The 19,167-nt window shown below is 37.7% G+C and overlaps 1 pseudogene; it reads left to right on the top strand.

Moving 5' to 3' along the window:
- The first annotated feature begins 5,702 nt into the window (after positions 1 to 5,702).
- LOC110040536 (uncharacterized) lies at positions 5,703 to 6,848 on the top strand (annotated as a pseudogene).
- The last annotated feature ends 12,319 nt before the right edge of the window (positions 6,849 to 19,167 follow it).

The following is a 19,167-nucleotide window of genomic DNA, read 5'->3' as shown; positions in this document are numbered from 1 at the left end:
AACACACAATATCACAAAGTTCAGACCTCCTCGTGATGGAGAAAATGCTCAATTTTTCAATTTGGTGCATCTTCTGCAAAAACGTTTCAGTACACTTAAGGAGGTTGGACAACTCCATGACAGACAACAACCACATGTTGGCCCTAACTGAGCAGAGAATGTGTACCGACGACCGTAAAGTATGAGCACTTCAACAGGAAAACAGCAGAAAGGAGGCCACCCTGGCACAGCTTATTGCGTGGATGAATACTAAATATTAGTATTTATTATTAGTAAATAATAAATGAAATCCAGGATGAGAGCAACCACACCTTTGAGAAGCACAGGCCAACCAACAAGGCATCCTGTTGACCATATTGGATCTAATCTTAATGCTCCAAAGCCAGGTCTCCTGCACAAGTGTTGGATTTGCAAAACTCCAAGCCACTGGACTGACCAGTGCCAGAAGTTTGTCTTGCTTCGTCTAGAAAATAGGGTAAAGGCAGTGAAAGAGAACCATGCATGGTTCAGCTGCTTGAAACATGCCGGACGAGATCATAGGTCCAACAATTGTTCCAGAAGATGCCAGTGTCCTCAAAAAAAGCAATGGACACCAATGCCCTTATCACCATCACCCTCTCTTACACAGAGCAATTCAGTCAACTGTCACAATTGTTGTGTCAGTGACTAACAACCAGAAAGCATTGTTGCTCATCGTGCAAGTGGACATTGTTGGATTAGGCCGTCTTTGGCTGAGAGCGAATGTGTTAATTGATTCAGGAGCTCAGATAAGCTTAATCAGATTGAGTGTGGCTAAAGACCTCAAAATGAAAGGAAGGAATATAGACCAAACTGTCTGAAAGGTGGAAAAGGCTATTCCAAGAGATGGTACAGTTGAATGGGGTGCGGTTTGATAGATGTCTTACGCTAACAAAAGCAATTATCATAAAATGTTCATACTTTTTATCATAAAATGTTCATGCCTTGCATTTAATCGACCTTGCTTATCCCATTCAGAGATAAAGTATAATTTGAATGGAGATTCCAGTTTGTCGAGTTGGGGGTCAAATGTACTTCATTTTAATATTTTGGTTTAACTTGCATTCGCTATATAGGCCTCTCAAAAGCATATGAAGTTGTATACGGATGACCCCCACAAAGACAGGCTGAAAATGATATAAATTCCACATTGGGGCCTTCCTTAATCCCTTGAATAAACTTCAGACAATAGATTTAGTCAATGCTTTTGTGAATTACCCTAAATTTCTCAGTTTGAATAATTTTTGTTGGGGACTTCCTTGTGACCCTCTGAATAAATTTTGTAGATTTCGTAAATGATCTGGTGAATTACCGTAAATCTTGTAGTCTTCCTAACCCTTTGAATAATTTTCGTAGATTTCATGGATGGGCCAGCGAATTCTCGTAAATTTAAATTTTTGTAAATTTCGTAAAATTCTAAATTGATTCCTAAATTTAGATGGGCCTTCCTTGCAACCCTTTGAAAAAATTTCAGATTTTGTGGATGGGCTTTGGAATTCTCGTAAATTTTCATAGATTTTGCAAAATTGGGGACTTTCAAGTAACACTTTGAATAAATTTCGTATATTTTGTGGAGGGACTGGCGAATTCTCATAAATTTCAGTTTTCATAAATTTCGTAACCTTTGCAACTATTGTTGGGCACTTCCTTGTAACCCTTTGAATAAATTTCGTATATTTCCTGGATGGGCAGGCAAATTATCGTAAATTTCACAGTTTTTCGTAAATTTCATAAAATTCCTAATTTTTGTAACTTTGGACAGGCCTTCCTTGCAACCCTTTAAAATAAATTTCATAGATTTCTTTGATAGTCTAGAGAATTATCATAAAATTTGTAATCTTCACAAATTTCTTTGGGGACTTGTCCTAAAACATATCTTGTCTTAAAACACATCTTTTTGAGTTAGCTTTAAGCCTTTAGCCCTTAAATTACTTTGTTATTGTTAAATTTACTTCATATACACATTTAGTGTATTTTAACATTGTAATGCGCTTTTGATCATTATATGTTAAAAAGCACAATATAAATTAATAAATTATTATTATGACTTCCATATTACCCTTTGAAAAAATTTCGCACACTTCATGGCTGCACTGGCGAACTCTTGTAAATTTCGCAGTTTTTGTAAATTTCGTAATTTTCGCAAGTTTGTTGGGCAGTTCCTTGTAACCCTTTGAAAATATTTTGTATATTTCATGGATGGGCAGGCAAATTATTGTAAATTTCGCAGTTTTTGTAAATTTGTAAAATTCATAACTTTGGCAAATTTCGTCGGGGACTTCCTTGTAACCCCTTGAGTAAATTTTGTATATTTCATGGATGGCCTGGCGAATTATTGTAAATTTCGCAGCGTTCATAAATTTCGTAAAATTCGTAATTTTCATAACTTTGAATGGGCCTTCCTTACAACCCTTTAAATAAATTTCAGAGATTTCTTAGATGGTCTGGTGAATTATCATAAATTTCGAAGTTTTCACGTGACCCTTAAATAAATTTTGTAGATTTCGTCGATGGTGTGACGGATTATCATAAATTTAACAGATTTTGTAAATTTCACAATTTTCGTAAGTGTTTTTGGGACTCTCCAAGAAACCCTTGAGTTAATTTCTAAAATATTTCATCAATGGTCTTGTGAATTTCCGTAAATTTTTCATAAGTGCATTCGATACCGGACATAACTCTCTTTGAACCAAGTAAAAACATATTGGCCATTACAGAGGAGGACATTACTTCCCGTTTCCATGATGTGATTAGAAACTACCTTTCTCAAATACTGAGGGGCTCTAAGGAGAGCTAGCAACATAAAATATTCAATGGTCACATTTTCTCAGAAGGGGAAGAACCAATTGAGAAGAATGATTTAAGTTTAATGTAAGTTTTGACAAATAAAGAAAGTCATACTTATTTTATGGATAACTTAATTGCAAAGCACTTCCACAGAATCAAGCAAAAAATATCTAATGGAGGTGATATTGCCAGAAGCTCTCATTTGCCTCTGTTGCCATCAGTTGAAAAGCACAAACATGGTGGCAGGAGTAAAGTAGGGGAGTTCTTGGAGAAACTATGGCAAAAAAGAAAAGGAAAAGAATCCAAAAAAGAAACATGCACCAAAAAGAAGGTCAGAAGCTGATCTGGAAATTAAGTTTGTGAAGTGTTCAAGAATGGACCAAAAATCCATCATAAAATGCAAATGCCACATTTCCAACTGGATGGCAATGATGCTGACATAAGAAAGTGTCATGTTTACAGACAGGCACATCCAAATTGCCAAGGAACTGTTGTGTCAGCAATTTCCCCACATTGGAGAACTATTGATTTAATTTGCATAGTTATGGCTGGCAAAAAATTGCCAAAATCGTCAATTCCATGAACATTCACTCAGTTTGACAAAATTTTGTCAAATCTGCCATTTTAGTTACTGCATGCATTTCTGGACATAAGTGAGTTTTTTGCGATAATGAAAGATATTATCATCTTCTTGTGACCTCATCATTTAAATAATACCAAGCTCATGGTAGCATCATGGCAGTGCATCTTCAAACCATGAAACCAACTCAGGCTTTATTTCTGAAGAATTCTTTGCTTGTTTATGTTCAGTGTTCCAAGGGATGACTTCCCAATAGGCTTGGCTCATTTCAGTTGCATGAAGCTGATTTGTCACAAAATTCACCCGAGTTTCATCAACAAAATGAACGAAAGATGCGTTGCATTGGTGCTCTTGGTCAATGGAAGCAAGATTGACAACATATTTAAGGATGCTAAGAGCCTGGCTCTCATTTGCATTCTTCCTTCATATGATATTATTTCTTGATTATGAGTGGCACATTCTGGGTTATTGTGCTCTGGGAAAAATTCCCAAGTTGAAGAAGGCTTTGCAAAGGGAGAAAATTACAAATTTAACAATTGCCAACCAAAGAAGGAATTGGATACACCAAGTAATACACCTCAGATTTTCTGGAGGTGTAAACACTGTGAAGAAGAGACTTGGGAAAAACATTATCCTCAAAATACATACAACTCAAATTTATGTTAAGCTGAATGGTCATTGTGTATTGAGCCTAAAGTATAAGATCTTCAAATTGTAAAAATAAAGTTAACTGACCACTTTCATTCTAAGTCATGTAGAGTTGCAAGCAGAAAAGAAGGCATTTTATTTTAGCTAAATTCTCTGTAGAAATGGAACTTTTTACATATGAAAATAACAAGACAGTTTTTTGTTTGGTTTCTTCTCTAGTCATATTTGACAGGTTGTGTTATTATTGTAAGATTTCTGATGTCTATGGTCCCCTTATAGAACACTATTTCACAAACCTATGGCTCTATCTATAATTATCTGAGGACAAGAGTATCTCTTTCTTGAATTCAACAGATACCCTTGTCCTGAGATAAATTGAAGTAGAGACAAAAATTTGGTGAAATTTAAAAATTCAGGGGAAAAAATTAAAAATTCAGAGAAAATAAATTCAAGGACAGTGACCATGTTTATTTTTTGATGCATGAATTTAAAGTAAGGAAAGCAACATGCTGTTTTCAATGTCAATTGAACAAAATAGAAATATGCTAAATTCTTTATTCTTATTGCAAAGTTTGTAGTTTCTACATGTACCTTATCAAAGTGCTGTAAAAGCACAATAATTAAAGACACTGGTTTAGGCGATATGAATGTGATCAAGTAACCCACCATGGTGTCTATTCAGAGTATCCAATCATGACCTTTGGTATAATGAACTTCTGTAACTTCTGGTTTCATAGAATGTGCTCAAAAAAGATTGTAAATTAAATAAATTGGTCACTCTTGGGTTCCTTGTTGATATCCTTTCAGTTTTAGCATGGAACAGTTATTTTATTGCTCACTGATTGATTTTCCTTTCGAGAAATTGATGTCAATCAATTATACAGTCAAAGCACAGCACCTAATAAAAAATGACATGTTCAAGTTTCGTGGTAACAATTACAATCTTAGAGGTAGCCTTAAACTTGTATTACCTAACTTTAAGTCTGCATATCTACATCATTCGTTTTCGTTCATTGCCACCAAGTTATGGAACAAACTTCTTGACGCCATTAGACAATCCGACACTCTCTCATCCTTTAAAAGTCAACTACAAAAAATAACTGTTTCACTGATGACTGATTGTAACTGCCATAGACTTAAGCTACCTTTTTTGTCGTTTTCATATTTAATACTTCTCTTAATTTAATAATACATCTTATTTTATATTTTTTATGCACATTTACATTTAAAAGAGCTCTCATGCTCAATTTTGTGATAAGTACCTAAAGTTACTTACTTACTTCAACTTTTCACAACAACTGCATCTTTAAATCTGTCCACTTAAGATTGGTGTCTGCCTTTTACTCAAAGGCAAAGTAGAGACTATTCTGAATATGTAAATGAAATTTGTAGGTTCGTGATCAAATAAATTCCCAGTAGTTGTGTTTGATTGATTATTTTTTAATGCTCAAACAATAGACCCTTTCAAGGTTAACACGCCATCTTGCCGAGGGTGCAAAACTACTGGGGCAAGCGCACAGCAGGGCATAAATTGCAAATGGCTGACTCACGCATGCCGTATCTGTGAAGATATATCATAATCGAAAATCCTTCTGGGTGAGACTATCCTTATTAAATCCTCTTATAGTTTTGTCGTTTTAACTTTGGTTCAGGTAAAAGATCATTTTTGATGCCTTGACAAGCAGAGGAAGTTCTTCAATATGAGGACTTCCTCGGGTGGACCGTTTCATCGCTCAAGGATTCTCTGTCACTAAGAGGACTCAAGAAAACCAGCCAAAAGCCTGAGCTTGTTGCCAGAGCATTTGGTGCGTATGAACTTAAAGAGCTGGTGAAGTTTTCACAACGACGGATATATCTGCAGATAATGGAAGAATATTACCGCAAGTTGACTTTAAATGGAATAAAAACCGATCCAAACAATATACCACATGAAGCTTTGATTGCTGACGTGAAGTAATGGCCAGAGGTTGATGGTAAATTGTTCAGTTACATTTTGAGGGCAAAAGCTGTTGATGTGGAATATATTGGAAAATACAAAGACCAGGAAGCTTACTCTTATTTGATGAGTGGCTTTGTGGACACAGTGTTGTTTACAAAATGCCCTGTTGACAGCAAGCACATGTTTATAAAAGGCCGTGTGTCTTCACAAAAAATCCACGAAGATCCACACAAGGTCTGGGTGTTTCAAGGGCACGAAGAATGACTGTAAAATTGTAACTTTGTGGTGCACATGTACGGCTGGTACCACTGAATTCTACAACCATGTTATCACTTTGATGTACAAAGTCAAACTTTGCATACAAGAAAGCATACATCTCTCCCGCATGCACAAGTGGTCCAAAGGGATGGAATAAAGGAACTTAAAAAGATGTAGAGCCAGATCAGATAACAAAACTTGTCTTCCATAAAGACAAAAAGACAAGGAGTGCACCAGAGATCACAGGGTCAACTCAAATTTAACGAACCAGTTTGACCCAAGGAAACTGTGGGATAGGCAGCTTACCAATGACAGAGTTTCATCCCTGATCAATGGCATTGTTGAAAATATTCCATCAGCTTGTGTGCTTTATTCCATAAAGCACACACAGATGACGGTCTCCCTGAATTTCCCCATCAGAAAGTTCTTAGTTTTATTTCATCAGAAGAAATGAAAGGGAAACCTCTAGAGCACACAGCACCTTTTTTTCTAAAAGAGTGCCAAATGACCAGAGATCAAGTGAAAAGGGTGGAAATTGAGACTCATGGCCAGAGTAATAATGACTTGTAGCACTAGCAAAGAATTTCAGCCTTCTCTAAAAAGGGTCACCTCTCCTGAATCCAGATAGATACTTAGAGATGCCCTTGTGGATTTGGAGGGTCAATTTGATCAAGGGCAATTTTCAGTTTCTACTTCTGTAAGCACTCATGGGTTTTCAGAATCACTAATTGATTCATTAGTACTCAATTGTGAGTATTTATGGTGTATATAATTGTAGACATTATGGCTTTGATGGCTTTCTATGGTGTCCACTTTTCCTCACTAATTAACTTTCACAGTATTGCTACAGCTATAATAACTCATAATTATACTTGATCAGCCAGTGTGGGACTCCTTTTCCACCCTGGGATAATTTTTGAAATCACCAGGCAAAATATTGACCCGGATAGCCATGTCATAGTGAATCTTACACAAAATAATCAATCCTTTCAAGTAATTAACATTCACATGCCCACCAATCATTCCAGCTGAGAGACTTTTTCAGCAACCTGTGGTGTCTTGTGTTTTGTAATGTTGACTCAATTATGGCTGGTAATTCAGGAATAGGGACACCAAACAATTGCACCCTTTCACTGATTTGCTTTCCTAGGAGGATGTTTTCCAAGTGAAACATCTGTCAGCCCACTTAACGTAATCACTTGGTTTAACAGCCGACTTGGTTGTTAGCTGGTAGATTTTATACTCATACTGTTTAGACTGCAAGACCATGGCTGTCAATGACCATACAACAAACACCATATAATTTCTACCACACTGTACTTAGGGCATTCAAACCCTAGGGGGGAGGGCATTTGGAAATTTAACAGTTTCTGTTAAAATCAGACAATTTCTGTACAATGTATCGCTTAACAAATAGATCCCATGTTGCCATGCACCTGTTCAGTAATAGGTCACAGATAACATCAAAATGTGCTAAGAGCAAAAAAGTAGCACACAAGGCGATAGCCAAATGAGTCACTGATGTGCTTGTCAAGCACAAGCAGAGTGGGTACTAATGACAAAGAGAATGGGGACTTCACTCCATCTCCTGATGAGCGTACAGCTGGGAAAAAGACAGGAAAAGGAAGAAAAACAAAAGGTCATTGAGGAAGAAGATTCAGATGATGAGATGAGAACTTTGATGCAGGGAATCTAGAAGCAAAGTTAAGAGGTTACAGAAGTATTGAAAACAATGCAGCACGCTTATTACCAAGTTCATGGAAATGGTCTTTGAAGGACAGGGTGGATCAAAGCCTGATTTATCAGACCTGAGACTTGGGACTTCTTGTTTTATTTACAACCATTAATGTTCTACAGATAGTGAAAAATTGCTTCAGACAACTGGTAAGAATAAATTTCTAACTACAGATATCATGACCAGAACTGATGTCATTTACAGTTATGATCATTCAGCTATTTTTATTATTCCTTGTTCATGTTAATGCAAAAAAGCTACATTCTATTTATTACATGCAACAACAAAACACTTTATTGATGTTGTTTGCAATACATGTACATGTACTCTATGTACTATCAAATTGATTGGGCCAGTTTGTAATCAAAGAAGAATTCATATTTGTGATAAACTGTACTATGCCTTTTAAACGTTCTATAGTCTACTTCGCATATAGGTTTAAGAAATTTAAGTTAAGTTTTGGTTGAAATGTCTCAGAACTAGGTGTTCATAAACTGGCGAGGTATTCATTTAAGAAATCTCCGAGATCATCTCCATCTCCATCTCCAATCATGTCATTACAGGCATTATTTCCATCATTCTCTCCATCATTATCGTCATCACCCCAATCATTCCCAAATCTTATACAAAACTTATAAGTACTGCACATCCAGCTGTATATCTGATCAAGAGCACGTCTGATCGAGAATCTCAGCTCACTGTTGAGGCGCTTAGCTAAACTGAGCTGACATTTTAGGGTTCTGAAAGCACACTCCATTACAACTCGTGCAGTTGACAGCACTGTTCACTATTTCAGCAGGTATACACAGCATGGCTTTGCCATTCAGGCCATAGCTGACAGCAGGCAATTATTTCTTGATTTTGCAGCAGGATATTCCAGTTCTACACATGATGCTCGTGTTCTGAGAAATTCAAATGTATTTGAGAGGGCTGAGAGAGGCCAAATTTTGCAAGGCCCTTTCATCAGAATAGAGAACTCTGACGTTGGTCCATATTTAGTAGGTGACAGTGCTTATCCCATTGATCCCTGGCTACAGAGACCATTTGCTGAGACTACAAGGGACGCAGATGACGTACAATTCAATAAAGAACTGTCTATGGCCCTATAATGTGGATGAGAGTTTCATTGACTGCACCAACAATACTAGGAAGGTTTGCTTTTGTTGTAAAGGTTCAATAGCAGCTTGAGTTTCTGCTATCGCCTCTGAAAATTTTATGTATTCATTTTTAAGATCACATAAAGCTTCAACCACGTCTTACACACTCTCAAGAACTGTCGATCTTCCAATGTTCATTACAAGTCCAATGGTTTCATAAGAACTGCCAAGTCCAAGGTGGTAGGGTTCACTCGCCAAAACTTTTCTGGTGGAATAGGATTGCATAAATTTGTAAATTTGGAAAGTCGATGCTGTGAGAGTCAAGCGTCGAAGCATCAAAAGTTGTTCTATTCATGTGCAATTGCTTTCTGAAAAATCCCTTTCCAAGTCTATGATCATAGAAGTGTACTTCAAACCATGAATCTTGCGGTCATGGCAGTTTCCACACCACAGTTTGTGTCGTCTGGCTCGTTGTAACTTTTGTCAAGTCAGTAAATTCATTTGGATTTGCCACGGACAAAAAGAGACTCTGTCCTCAGTGCAGATTGAGCCTATGTGAATAACTTCTGACTTCAACTGCAATTGGAAAATCCTCAGGTTTGGTGGGTAAACTCCAACTAAAAGAAATTACCATAACTCATGTCTATTTTCAAACAGACATGATATTAAAGACAACGAAACACCTGTTTCTCAACTTCCTCATTAAGCCCCATAACTGAACAACTATCTGTGAACTCTGCACCTAAATCATCTTTTAGAAATCCTGCAGCTGGGCAGTCTATAATAAACCCCACACCATCTTATCACATGCCCTGTACCTGGGCCATCTGCTGATGAGAGCTCCATTTTTTTTTTAGAGATAAGTCCTCGCCTTATGAGGAACTTTGTAAGTGCATCGGTCTCTCAAGTCTTCATGAACAGCTATTAGTGAAAATATTGTTCACTGTTTTCAAGATACTGGTCAGTGATGCAGGACCAGCAAGCTTACTTGATCTTATAACAGTAAGGTGCTCCACTTATAACCTTAGGGGCACCACAATACTGGAACCTCCAAAAGTAAAATCAACAACTTTTGGCTTAAGATCACGGAGATACACTGCATCGAAATTGTGGAGCACTATACCGGACGAGTCTCGAAAGATACAAACATACACTACCTTTAAAAATGACTTAAAAACATTAGATCTCACAGGACTCTGAGTGTGAAGTGGATCTATCCTTAATCAATTTTTACTGCTTTTAATGATCATATTTTCTTATACATTTTACTTGTGACTCATTGTTACTTCTTATATTTTAATATTAGCTAGTTCTTAATCTTAATTAATCTTAATTAATTCATAAGGATATATTCTGTTCCGCTGTAAGTTTCCATTCTGTTTGTATCTTTATATTTGTGTGTGTGTTTGTAAGTGTGTTACCGACCGATAACTGTATATATAATCTATGTAACTTAATGTCTGCCCATTCTTTTTCGCCCTTATGGTTATTTTGGGCAGGCAGTACTCTATACTAATTTAATGTTTATTGTAATTATTTTATAAATTGTGAGTACAAACAAATGGTTGTTGTTGTTGTTGTTAATTTATTTAAATTTATATGCCTTCATAAGGCTCATAAAATTTCTTTTTTCTGTTTTTTTCATGGCATACCTGTAAACTAGCTTTTTAGCTAAGCATACCGACCACGTTAAATATATTGATTGATTGATTGATTGATTGATTGATTTGATTGATTGCTGATAACCCTACAACTAATCTGTCCACTGTGAAGTTTGGAGCCTCAGCACCCACTACATCACCCCTGCCCATTTTTTTTTTTTAAACAATTTTCCTGAATCATCAGCTGCAAGCCCCTCAGCCGGAAAATATACAATGCACCCTACACCTGAATCATCAGCTACTCTACTTTAAACTGTCTCTGGTCAACACAGTACCTTGTCTATGACATCATTCTCCTACAATAGCCACCTTGAAAAACAGGGATTGTGTAAATCAAAGGGCTCTTAGAGCCAGTTCATGTATTGACTAATTTCCATTATGCTCTATGAAATACTGGTATAGTCTAACCCCATTAATTGGAACCCTCAAGGGAAAAAACAGTTTGAAATAGTTGGGGTTATGTTCAAATATCATTATTCTTGAGAAAACATCCATATTCCTCATAGGTATTGGAAATCTGACATTCCCCTCTGTGGGGGGACTAGGCATTATCTGGGATCACACATTATTGATACATTCCCATTAACACCAAAACCTCACAAATCACTCTGAACTAATTGCCATTGGCAAAAACTTGGGAAGATTAAAGGTCAGCTTTTGGCACTAGGAGCTCTGGGATGGATTGGGTAACCAATGTGTGCTATGATTGGTTGATGGTTGCCTTTGAAAACCATTGATCAATCATAGCTCACATTTTGTATGTGAACCATCTCAGTAATGGTAAAAGTAAAGTCTGCATACAAGCTAAGTGGCCCATCAGGCCAGAGTTAATATCCCAGTTTCTGTAGCATGAAGTGATTAAGGGTATTTCTACTCTCACCTGAATGGGACACAAGTCCATCGCAGGCTTACCCCCAGCACTGAGTTCATTGGTACCAATTAATATACCTGATTGGAGGGAGGCACTGTGAGAGTAAAGTGTCTTGCCCAAGAACACAACACAATGTCCCTGGCCAGGGCTCAAACGTGTACCTCTCAATATAGAGATGAGCACACTAACCATGAGGCCACTGCACCTCCCACCATCCTAGTAATGCTAGCGCCAAAACCTCGCACTCAGTCTCTCCAAAGTTTCTGTCAAGGGCAATAGGTTGCCTAGGTATACCAAAATATGAGGGTGTCCAAAAACTCTAGAGGATACTTGGTGAAATATTAAGGATACATGTATCTAGTTAAATGACAATGCTGTTAAATAACAATAATTTAATTTTTATGGCATTATTTACACACACTGATCAATAGCTGTTTACAATAAATTCAACAAAGACTAAATAAGAAAAATATACAGGTAAAGTTATTACATTAAGCTATTACAATAGCTGAGTCAAAAAGTAACATAGGCATGGACAATAATTATTCTGCCTAGCCATAATTTTGCTTAGATTAGAGAAGATTGCAAAAATTCCTGGTGTGTCTTTTATTTCAGATTCCACCTTCTATTAGGCCCAGACTCTACTTTATCTTAGTAAGAAACAAAGGATTTGTTCCCTTTCCAACTTTGTGGAAATTGTCGCTGATGCTTCATCAGCAAAAAAATTAGGATCAATGAGAAAATTACAAAGGTACATGGCTACAATAATTGGTCTCTTGTTTCTTCTACAAACATCCAATTTTCCAAGAAAATTCAGGCTGTCATTCAGAGCTTAAGTCTTGATCTTCCTCCCATTTGCAGCATTTGTGATGAAAGCTCTTCATTCCAGTCATCTGCCAACATCACAAAATGAGAAAGTCCTTTGGTATAAACAAAGGAACATATTATATCATGGATAAACTTTCCATTCATAGTTGGACACACACAAGCTATGCATTTAGGCTAAAGGACAGAAAGTGGATGTGCAAAGTAGACACCCAAGCTGCAGCCCAGGAAAAGAAGCCTGCTAAGGACTCTAGCTTGTTCACATGCAAAGGGAAGAAGCCCTTCGTGACCTTGAAGGAGTCTCTTTTGAGGCTGGAGGATTCTGATTGGTTGCCTTAAGCCTCTGGAAACTAAATTTGGATGGTTATCTATCCATTAATGTTCTTGTTCCAGAACTATCATAATTATATACAATCTAATAAACTTTGAGACTGCTTTCTCATAACAAGTGATGTTCACCTTTAAGGATTTAAGCTATTGCCCTGAAATTACCAGGAAAGCTAGCACTCATTAATGAATTTAGATCGTACATGAATGAGGGCTGGCTGGGGAAAAACTGACCATTAAAGAGTAACTAACCCCCCAATTTTGGCTGATATAAAAATTTCCTCGATTTTCTGATCACCTCTGCCAAAAAATTATCATTGTAGCTATTTTTGTTAATTTTCTATGAATTTTGAAAGTTGCAAAATTTGGCCCCTTTTGCGGCCACCACCAAGCCATAGGAAGAATGGGCTCTAGTTTTCCTGAGACATCATAGAAGGACAACTTGTACAACTTAAACCCTGTGGTATCATGTTACACACAATAAATAGTATGTCATTGCAAAAACCAAAAACCTTACGCAGAGAGACTCCTACAGGACAATTTGTGATGCTCACAGAAGGGACACAAAAATCCATCAAAGTTAATTTAAATGAAGTCCCTCTCTGTTAACACATTCATCTTGTCTGAGCATTGTTATATTGGCAGTAATCAAAGGTTACAAGAGCATGGTTGGCGCCTTAACTTAACACAGTCAGTGAGAAACCACACAGTCAGTATCAGCTGCATTCAAACAAGATGCAACCAAGATATATGTGCGATGTCACAAGACTGTAGATAGAAAACCACAGTTGAGGCAGCCTCACTTGGCTGTTTAGCGTGGTGAAATATAATGTTGCATTTTAATCTGTATAAAAGACATACAATTCATTTAAAACTGACGAAATACAGTTAAAAGGTTGATGTATATTTAAAGTATCAACATTCTCATCTAAGGGAACTCAACTGAGATATACTGAGGTGGCCTCTGCTATAAGCCTGGTGGTTTTTTAGAGGTCTCATCCCCACCTTTTGCTACCAATATTATTATTATCATTTATTATTATTTGTTATTTATTATTATTGATGGTGTAGCAAATAACAAAGATGACAATGATGATTTCTCTGTGAAATGATATTTCTAGTGTTTCAAGAATTAAAATGTATGGTATTGGATTTGACCAAAAGCTGTCTAATTTATGAAGTAGGTTAATCATTGACTCACTCATCAACACAAATGCTTGGCTATATGATAGCCCATCAGTTCAAGTGAGACAGTGGTCCAGCTTAGTTTTTCTTAAGTTAGTTTTCATTTAGCCATTTTTCCCTATTCACTATACCTGATTAAAATAAGAAATCAAGTAAGAAGGCAAATGGATTAAGCCCCTGGCTTTCCTCTTTAGGTGCAGAGAACAATCTCCCCGATGGTTTGCTTCAGGGTTTAGAGGAACACAATATCACTTCTGTCGAAATTCACTTTGGTCTAATGCAGCATATCGCCGACTTGGAGCTCTCTGTGGGCCACAGAGCACTACCTTGCCATACAATCGCAACTCAAGCCACAGATAAACCTGCTGCCACTTCTGGGACAATTCATTTCGAGCAGGACAAGGCCATACCTACAACAGAACCTTAATATGGAAAAGGAACTTGTGACCATCGAGGCAGATTTTAGCATGGGTGTTGAAACAAATAACCACAAAGTCAAAAAGACTAAAGTCGCTTTGTCTGCCTCTGAGAAAGCCATACCCGGAGGTAAGCAGTTGCTTCCTTAATGTTGTGAACTTATTTATGGCTCAGACGGGAAGCAAATGAAGCCCTAACTGCTGACATTCCACCAGTTTATGCAGGCTAACATCAAAATCTATCTTGAAAACATTGCTCTCATCAAGTCTCAGTGAGGCTAGGCAATATCTGGGGTACCTGAAATTCCTAGCAGTGAAAGGAACCCATTTTCAGACTCGGGCAATCCTTGCCTTTCATCAAGACTATCATGACACTAAAATGCATGAGCAGTTTCCTTGAGGCTCCAATGTGGATGATTTGAACGCGAAATACTTCAACACTGTCGTCATGCTTAGACCTCCCACTAGCACGACATGTAAAGAAGCAAATCAATTCTAAATAACAAACATTTTTACTGAGAATGGATAAAAATCTAAATTGCAGAGCTAAAATTGTATTCCATTTAATTTTCCTAAGTACAGGAATTGTGTTTACAGAGTGCTTACAACCATGATCAAGAGACCTTCTCCTTCATAAGGAAGATGCTAGCGCTGCCCTTCCTGCCTGAAAACGAAATCCAACCAATGTTTAACCCCATCCAGCACCAAGCTCCCATCACAATGCAGCCATTCACAGAGTACGTATCCAGCAACTGGATCCATGGCACCACCTGGAGCCCATCAGACTGGACCGTATTCAACAAAGCAACTGCCAAGCAGCTGCCCTTGTACCTCCTGATTCAGCTCCTACACAGAAGGCCAAACTTGCTGCCCTATAGATCCGCCTTGTTTCTGATAAGAAACTTAAGAGAATCCAGCAACGCAAGTACCATGAGCTTCAGACCAAACCATTTAACTTATGGGAGGAATACGAGGCCAACCATCAGCCAAGTGGTTGCTGAAAGCCTGTTCTTACCTCAATGGACCAAGGGAACCAATAATGGACCAACAAAACAAAACATCAAAAATAAAGGAGCCACCAAATAAAATAAAAGCAATGATCAACAATGCAATGCATAGAATCAGGGTAAGATGAAATTCAAAAACTCTGCTTGTCCTTTGGGCAAGCTGTAATTTCATCTTACTAGCCCAAATCTCTGAGGAGCTAGCCCGAAATTATTTTATTTAACAAGGATGATTAAATCAATTTAATATGCAAAAGCAATGTTAATTAATAATACAGAGCTTAGATTAACTAATTCTCTTTGATTTTTCCTTTTGCATTAAACCTTATGCAATAAAACATTTAGACCACTCAATGAGTGGTTCCAGGAAATATCCATACCCCCAAGGAGGTTTTTTTTTCCCAGTTTGACCCCCAATCCACGGGATTTTCCATTCCAGGGTGCTTCACGGTACTCCCCCCATCCCTTCTGCTGGAATTTCCATGATTTTTCTACTTGGGTCCCCCTACCCCGTGGAAATTCCATATCCATAAAAAAACAAGACTTAAGTCATTCATTTTAATCTCATAGGTGCTGTTATAAAATTTAGCTGCAGCTATAGATCGTTTTCACGTGACATCATCACTTTCTAAAATTCAAAATTAAAGAGCCACCAAAGTTTTTATCCTCATCAGGCATACGAGGGGGTATATTCATATCTGTTTACAATTTTACAGCTCAATAACATGCTTCATTTGGAAACCGGAGCATTTTGAGTTTCAGGGTTATGGAGGTGCATTGACACAAGGCTACAGTCGAGTTTGTTGAAAAATATATACTTATCTCATGATTTTGGGCCTTTCTAGAAGTTAGAACATAAGGAAAAGTCCTTATGTACCAATTCAAGACTAGAGTGCAAAAAACCATGACCTATTTATGGCCAAAATCAACACCCTGTTTTATTCTTTATGACCAAAACGGCTGAAAAACAATACCCTTTGGGCACGCACATCCCCACATAGCCCATATAACCTGAAAATTGCTTTGAGCCGAAATTTTTTTGCCTGGAAAGGTCAACTACAGCAACAAATTATCACAGGAATTTAGCTTACTCTAAGTGTTCAGTGTGCCATTTTGGCTAAACCATCAAGGATATTACAACAGTCTTGAAAAATACACATCTAGGAGTCCACTGCGTAACACTAATTGTGCAATAGGTAGGTAGGTAGAATCTGCATATGAGCCAAATGGCCCCTCGGGCCGAAGCTTTTCCCCGTTTCTGTAGCATGAAGCAACTAGGAGTATTGTTACTCTCCAATACATGTAGATGGGACGTTAGTCCATCACAAGGTTACCCCCAGCACAAAATTTGTCAGCACCCATTCGCCATTTGTACCCATTTAGCACTGGGAGAGGAAAAGTGTCTTGCCTAAGCTTGATCCGGCATCGAACAAACTAACCATGAGGCCATTCCATCTCCAAATCATTTCAATAATTCGAAAGATGACTTTGCCTCCTGAAGTCATGACTTACACGTATTTTGCAAACAGAAGTCATCCAAAGCTCATAAAAACCATAAAATCATACAAATTAACCACCAGACTAATCTCCTTTTTTACTGTTTACTGACTATTGGAACAATTTACTAACTAAATGACTTATTTTTAGCTGTGTACTGGCTAGGGCTATAGGAGAATCTTTGTTTTCAAAATTTGCCTCATTACCATAAGCGATACAGTTTCTGATGGTGCTACAACGAGATTAATACTGAATATCGAAAGGGCACAGCACGATTAACTGTCCCAAGGAATTTGAGTACGATGTATTGAATACTTTTTGCGCGACGAGGTTTTAACGGCCCAAAATTTTACAAAAAATGTATGAGCTCATTAACGCTTTTGCCACACAGAAATTTTGATGTTTTTGAAAGCCAATTTCTCCTCGAATATTACACCCAAAGAACCAACAATTTCACCACTTACTAAGTTTCACAAGCTCTTTGAGTTTTTCTAGTAGAATCGTGTCTAGCATGATGCCTTCTATGCATGTATGTTACTGAGGAAAAATGTAAACAATAACGTTAGAAAAGATTCGCCTATACCCCATTGACACCCCTCGCATAAGCCTGGCCTCCTTCAAAATCAGTCCAACATCAAAAACATCAGCGACCACAAAGAACAAAAAGTTCACGGCAATATTTCACTAATTTCTTACATGGAACGAAACTTGTCACTTCTGTATTCAACGAAGTGAAATTTGTGTGGAGCAAAGTAACTTCTATTGTGGAGCGATCCAACATCGGGTTTAGCGAACGAGTTGGAGCGATCTAACCATGGAGCGAAGTGACCGTAAACCCTTTCTTTCACGCTGATATTCAATGCCAGAAAATGGACTATAAGTTCACGCGAAACGACTGCAATTCTTGCTAACTTGAAGTACACTAATGTTTGCTTTCCAGAGCAGAAATATTTGAAGCTGAAACTACAGACTGAAACTAGAAATCAGCAGTGTTGTGTGTGGTCTGTCAACCAAACAGCTGAATCTCAGCTGCCCGCAGCTGACCTACAGAGTAAATTATTCAAACCTGGTCGGGGTAGGATCATACCATCAGTTGTAAACTACAGCCCGAGCCGTTCTTCGCTCCTTTCTTCCATAGCAGGTCAGAGGAACGCCAGAAATCCGCGCATTCTCTGGAACCGCAGAGGAACCGCCAAGAAAACTGACCCACGTAACCCACGTGACTTGCACATGTTACTTGCTTGTCATACTCCGGATGGAGCTTGGGGAAAAGGATTGCGTGACGTGCGCACATGCAAGAAAATCTGTTTTACACATGTGTTGATAACGTTTATTAGCGATTCAAGAAAATCAAGCGGGCGGACCTGGAAGGAGGGGCCACTGACCATCTGGAAAAAGGCCACGATATATGGGCAGCCGTAACCACCAAAAATACAAACGATACAAACAGTCTGTGGAACAAACAGAAATGTTTCAGTAATGTTCCGTTCTATTGTTTCAGTGATTGTCGGTGTTCTTACTTCGCCATACTTTTTGAATTAATTGGACCGTTGATACACCCAAGGTTGCGAAAATTGTGTCTTCATTTTATCGCTTCGACAACAGTGGCTAGACAGTTTCTAAACTGTCTAAACCATTTGCTGGTTGAGTATCCCATTCCACCAAAGACAACCGGTCCAACTGCATTGTAACTACAGCATATAAACTGTACTAACTAACAAAGGGCATTTAAACCATTTCTGTTTATTCTAGACTGTTTGTATCGTTTGTATTTTTGGTGGTAACGGCTGCCCATAATGATAAGGGATACTCTCATTATGTTACACAACAAGCTTTCTGGCTCAAATTAAGCACAATACACCTTCTCATCTCAATTTAATTATTATAACATTATTATTTCATCAAGGTCCAACAAAGAAAATAGTAACCAATGGCCATCATGGTCATTTGAATATATTTTCTTGATATTAAAGCAGTTTGTTTTTAGTTTCAAATTGGTTCCAATTCAGAACACTTAACAATATTATTAGCATTTATTGGAAGGCACAACAGAGGGATTGTCTGGACCAGATATCACTCAAGAAGTACAGCAATGTACTCAGTGAGTACAATATAATTTACCACATAATTTCTCAGAACAAACAAAAAACAGAGACATGACAATCAGTAAAGACAATTGCATGCATGCAACTAGACTTTCTAAAAGCCCTTTCCAATAATTCTTTCCTGCCCTGTTGGTTTCAGGTCGCTCGTGCTCACGACTTCTTCCCTCAAAGATTACCCTGTCACTTCACTGGAGGGAAATGAATAAAGGTCAAG

This window comes from Orbicella faveolata, unplaced genomic scaffold, assembly GCF_042242905.1.
Source record: "Orbicella faveolata isolate gen_17 unplaced genomic scaffold, um_ofav_v1 contig_36, whole genome shotgun sequence".
NCBI classification, from domain to species: Eukaryota; Metazoa; Cnidaria; class Anthozoa; order Scleractinia; family Merulinidae; genus Orbicella; species Orbicella faveolata.
The sequence above is the reverse complement of the archived record's forward strand: the minus strand, read 5'-3'. Positions and strand labels throughout refer to the sequence as shown.